Source organism: Rhipicephalus microplus, chromosome 7 (assembly GCF_043290135.1).
Source record: "Rhipicephalus microplus isolate Deutch F79 chromosome 7, USDA_Rmic, whole genome shotgun sequence".
Lineage (NCBI taxonomy): Eukaryota > Metazoa > Arthropoda > Arachnida > Ixodida > Ixodidae > Rhipicephalus > Rhipicephalus microplus.
In genome coordinates, this window is record NC_134706.1 from 119,820,427 (window position 1) to 119,826,532 (window position 6,106).

Below are 6,106 nucleotides of genomic sequence, written 5' to 3' on the forward strand. Positions count from 1 at the left end.
CAAGTGGCATACGACAATTCACGAAACATGGGGCGAACGAGCCATCAGAGCTCAGGCTCCGCATAGGTAAGGCATCTCAGCTTGCACACTCGGAAGACATCGTATCTTTTTAAACAATAAACAAGTTCACACAGACATGGTTCGTAATCTAATAACATTGCTAACAAAGCTACGCCTTCGAGAGCGAGAAACATCGCTACAGCCCACATTCATTCTAGACTCCAAGGCTAAGCATAGCAAGGCCGACGTTCTTGGTAGCGCCGCTCGCTTTCCAACGTGAGCTCATTGTCGAGCGCTTCTTTTTGCCACCACGATAAAAGCTTGTACAAATATATATGATACTTTACCCGTGCAACTAGTTTTGTCAACTTTCTCGATCTAAATAGAGCAAAGGTAGGAACGAAGCCGGCCGATCGCCTAGACGGCTGGTGCCGCTGTTTCTTTACCTACGAAATGACCTTTTATCACGGTTCGATATCTCTTTGGTAGTTCGGAAACGGCGTTGCCTTGCAGAAATGGCCACTGGAAGCATCACTTTATTCAATCATCCGTTATTTCGCATCATAAACTGGTATGTAACATTTTTCATGTCGCTGGCAACGACGATATGCACAGATACCAGGGCGATAAGGGCGATCCGAGCAGCGAGGAAAAAGCTTGCGATTGGCGCCCACTAGTGGCACCCTTTGTCACGTGCCCGTGGCTGGTCGTGGCTGGTTATACATGGTGCAAGGTCGAGCAGGTCAGTTGGTGCACGTGCATTGCCCAATGAGAAATAAGTTTTTCTTTATTTGTTTGTGTTTGTGACCGTCATTATTGTTTTTTTCTCTCTAATCAATATCTCGCTTTTCGAGTGCTGTAAGTCTGGGACACTGGTAACGCTGCTGTGACGCTGACCACGTGAATGGGGTAGGCGGCTGTTTGAATAAGTTCGGTGCGCCTGGTTAGTTGTTAAACAGCCAGAGCCGAACACGAAGTGGATCTAGTGAGATGCTACTAGCGAAATTGAACAAGTGTGTGTGTGTAGTGTAGGCGGCAGCTTCAAACAGTTGTTGAGGTAGGAGAATTAGCGGAGGTGGCTGGATAGCGGGATTAGGGTTAAACTTAGGGCTGTCGGGCACTCGGTCCGATGGTCGGGCGGGCAATGGCTCAGAAGGCTAGGAAAACCATGGGCGAGAGTGAGCTGGTGCAGTGCAAAGAGTGCAAGCGCTGGTGCTACTTGGACGAGACAGCATTCACGAGTTAGGCCGACGCACAGAAGGCAAGCTTCGTGTGCAGGCTGTGCGAGGCACTAAAGGCGGCCGTGCAGCGCATGAATGCTAGCATCGAGGGGCATCGGGGGAGCTTAAGGTGGAACGGAGCAAAGAATAGAACTCTAAAAACTGCTCGGAGCGTCGCGTGAGCAGGAGTAGGCTACCGCCAGCCTATTAGAGCAAATGCAGGAAGACCTCCAAAAAGAAAGAGAAGGGCGGAAGGCGTGGGTAGCGGAGAAGGCGACAGACAGCAAGGAACAAGCGAGAAGGGCGGTCAGGGGGCCGCGGTGTTTGGCCACAGCACGGAGGCTCAAAAACATAAAGCTCAATGGCGCGGTAGTCTTCGAGCAGGGCGGGAACACAGGACAGATGGCAGAGAGAGAGAAATTGCTGAAGCAAACAGGGGCGCCATCACAAACAGGAAGCCATCGATTGGAGCGTTGAAGAGTCCTAGTAGTGGGGGACTCCAAGTTCCAACGTGGCCAGGGTTAGGAATGGCCTCTTCACGACAGTGAAGGAAGATGGGAGAGTGAGGGTGGAGGCCCAGTCAGGAAAGAGCATGGTGGATGCACTGGCCAAAGCTAGGAAGGTTGTTAAAGACAGCATGGAGGGCGAAAATCTCGTCATTATTCATGCGGGGCTCAATGATGTGTTAAAGGGCAAGGATCACAACCTTCAGAAACAGTTAGAGCATGGGGTGCGTAAGCTCCTAGACGCCTCTGGAAGTGTGGATGTGACCGTACGCATAGTCCCAGAAATCTCGGGACAGTCCCATGAGATTTAAAGGAGGGTAGTGGAGGTAAACTGTGTGATCAAGGGTATAAGCCGGAAACTCGGATACAGCCTAATCGAGGTGAACCAAGATGTGTACGAGCCCAACGCTCGCGCCTTTGCACAGGATAGTATTATCTACAGTAGTGCGATGGGCAGGAGGGTAGTAATAGGATGGGTCACCAAGCCACAGCTTTTTTATTGGGTACCCAGAACCCCGAGGCCAAGAGTATAGCCAAAGATGGTTCTAAAGGTGCACAAACACTCATGCCACATAAGGTACGTGGTTGAAGAAATCGACGAAAGCACAAGGTCTAAGCTAAGTCAGACATAGGCTATATTAACATACAAGGTGGCAGGAGTAGGTTAAAGAGGGAAGAGATAGAACAGCAGTTGAGGCAGAAGGAGCGGATGGTATATGGGGTTGTGGAGACACATCTTCGGGACATAGAGCAACCACCGTGCGATCTGGACTACGTATGAGGATATTGCAATAGAACAGAAGGCAGCAAAAAGGGGGGGGGGAATTTTTGCATTTATACAAGAAAGGGTCACTCACTAGGTTTGACACTTTTGAGCTCACAAGGGCAATGCGTAGACGAGGCGTTCATGATCACGTCTGCCAAAATTTACAACGCTACGCGCCGCGCAAATGAGTCAAATTTCAAGATGAAAGCTGCTTCCCTCCCCTTTGTGCATCGAATTAGCAGAAAAAGAATGCTGGCCCCTGTGGCTAGCATTTTTGAATATGAAGGGACCCTATGATAGAGTGGTTCAAGAGGACTTGTGGAGAATACTGGACACACTGGGTGTAAAAAATGGAGTCACTAATATTTAAAGAAATACCTATAAAAGTAACAATGTAGTTTTAAAATGGGAAAAAAGGTATTCAAGCCCAGAGAGGTAAAATGGGGGCTTAAGCAGGGGTGTTCTCTGTCACCCTTGTTATTCATGATGTACCTACAAGGATTAGAGTCTAAATTAGAGGGAAATAAACTGGGCTTCAACCTCTCTTTCATCAAACAAGGAAAACTCATGGAACTGGCACTATCAGCTTTTATGTACGCAGATGATATAGTGTAATGGCCAACAAGGAAGATTTGCAGAGATTCATGGACATCTGCCCTATCGGAAAAATTGCCATGGTGGATACTGGAAAACGTAGTGGGCGTAGTGGAAATAATAGTGGACATGGTGGAAATAGTAGTGGGCATGGTGGAAATTATGATGGCTATGGTGGGACGTAGTGGAAAATATGGTGGTTATGCCGGGACATACTGGGTGGTATGGTGTACAGATGATGGGTAAAGTGGAAATGACGGTGGAAAGCAGAGGCTAGATAGTAGGCAATAATGGGACACTCTGCCCACCATTGCGATAATGCTGGGAAGCCCTAAACATATGGTGGGTGGTGCTTATTATGGTGGGCTACATGGTGTACCAAGTTGAGAAACTCTTCCCACCATTGCGATAATGCTGGGAAGCACTGAGCAGATGATGGGTGCTGCTTGTTATGGTGGGCCACATGGTGTACCAAGCTGAGAAGCTCTGCCCACCATCGCGATAATGCTGGGAAGCAGTAAGCAGATGATGGGTGGGCTTATAATGGCGTGCAATTTATATAGTGTACAAAGCTGGGATCTGTACACTACATGTTCTACCACCATGATTTCCACCAAAGGTTAAGCCTACTGACCGAGCCTGTACAATTGTGTTATCCGTGCTTCCGGGTTTCAAAATACACGATTTCGACGATTTTATAATATAGCGCAGCCATGGCATCAATGAACCTAAATGAAGCATTTTTCATTGTGTATGGTGTCCGCTCAAGAAGCAACAAACATCGATGCGACGTGATTAAAGCACTCCCAGAGAGCGTAATTGTCTTCTCACCGACAGCCGCCGGTCGCACTCGCCGGCACTTCACTAGCTTTTGTACGAGAACTCAGACGTGGCAATTCGTATGCTTGGTGAACCAATATGATAGCGTAATGTTTCCGGCACACTGCATTCGTTTTGGCCAAGCCGTTATGTAGTTGTTGCTTTAGCGAAAGAGCTACAGCATTGCGCTGGCGCGACCGCCCTCTACATTGCGCGAAAAGCATCCCAATACTCAATCAAACAAGTTAGGCGGGCGTATCTATGGAATGCGCCTAGAAGCGTCATAAAGCGTGAGCAGATGCCGCCCTTTAGAACGAGCGTGAAACAGATATTTAACTTGGCAGATCCCGCCGGTAAACATTTGCTGCTCCCCAGTCCACTTGGTTTTTTTTCTTGAAGTTGTGAATTGTAAAAAAATAGCACTAGTGCCGTTAACGTAGTGGCAATCGTTACAGGCCACAGTTGCTTGTGTTTAATAAATGTGCAATTTTTAGTAGCAGGTGTAGATTTTGTCTATGTTGTGTACACGACAAACATAACTCAAGTTGAACCGTAAGTTTGTATGCCAACTGAGTATTTAACACGCAATCAACGTCATGTTGGTGTGGCGCAGTGGTTAGCGTCTTCGAATGGGAATCCGCAGGTTGCACGTTCGATCCTCCATAGAATTCTTTTTTATTTTTTGTGGCAGCTCGTCACGGCGATTCTGACGTTATTTCGCGCTCAAGTGTTGCCGGCACTGCAGCACCCACCATACCCACCATGCGCCATGGTGGGCGTTTCCCACCATTCACCCACTACATTAATCCACTATAATGGTGGGTGGTGGTTTGCACCATGCCCACCATTCGTTTTTTTTTCCGATAGGGTGTGGTAATGAGAGCTATAGATTGGATTACAGATTCAGTAAAGAAATTTCAGCAGTCAAGATTTTTAATGATAATTAAGGTAGTGAGCTTAGAATAGATTAGTTCACACTAGAGATAACAGATAAATACAAATATATGGGCGTATGGATAAGCAATGAGGCCGCGTACCTAAGGCAACACAAAATATACCTGACGACTAAAGGTAACAGGAATGCAGCGGTGATCCAAAACAGGGCACTGTGGAATTACTATAGGTATGATGTTGTGAGAGGAATTTGGAAAGGGGTCATGGTTTCTGGTATGACGTTCAGCAATGCGGTCTTGTGCATGAGGTCAAGAGTTCAAGCAAGATTAGAAATGAAGCAACATGGAATAGGTAGGCATGATATAGGAGCTCACGCGAATACACCAAATCAGAGAGTACAAGGTGATATGGGATTAAGATCATTTGAGGGCCGGGAAGATAGCAGCAATCTAAAATTTGAGAAGCTATTGAGGTAAATGGGGGAGGAGCGTCGGGCTAAGAATGTTTTCAGCTATTTAAACATGAAGAGTGTTGATACAATTGGAATGGAGGAAGCGAACCAGAAAAATGACGGGTAAATACTCAGAAAACAGCAAGGGGCCAAACCAAAAAAAACTATGGGTAAGAAGAAGGTGAAGGAAACGGAGATGGAAAATTCGAGAATTGGCATGATTAAGAAGTCCGCACTAGATATATATCAAACTTTTAGGCAGTAAATTGCTAAGGAAAGGATATATGATAATACTCGACGTAGTTCCTACTGTTTGAGGCCAGGACGGGAATATTGCGAACCGAGACATATCGGGCCAAATAAGAAATAGTGGACACGGTTGATTGATATGTGGGGTTTAACATCCCAAAACCACTATATGATTATGAGAGACGCCGTAGTGGAGGGCTCCGGAAATTTAGACCACCTGGGGTTCTTTAACATGCACCCAAAACTGAGCACACGGGCCTACAACATTTTCGCCTCCATCGAAAATGCAGCCGCCGCAGCCGGGATTCGAACCCGCGCCCTGCGGGTCAGCAGCCGAGTACCTTAACGACTAGACCACCGCGGCGGGGCATAGTAGACACGGTATGCAGTGCATGTGGATAGGAGGAGGAAACTGCCAAACACTTGACAATGTCCTGCAAAGGGCTTCACCCTATAGTTCAGGATGATGGCGCAGAGTTTTTCAAAGCACTGGGGTGTAGGGACAAGGAGGGCGAAATAATCTTTAAGCGAGTAAAATTAACTAGAAGGAGGTTATCTGAATGGTGGTTAAAGTCAAGGCAGGAGTGAACATTAAACCCTTCACTGC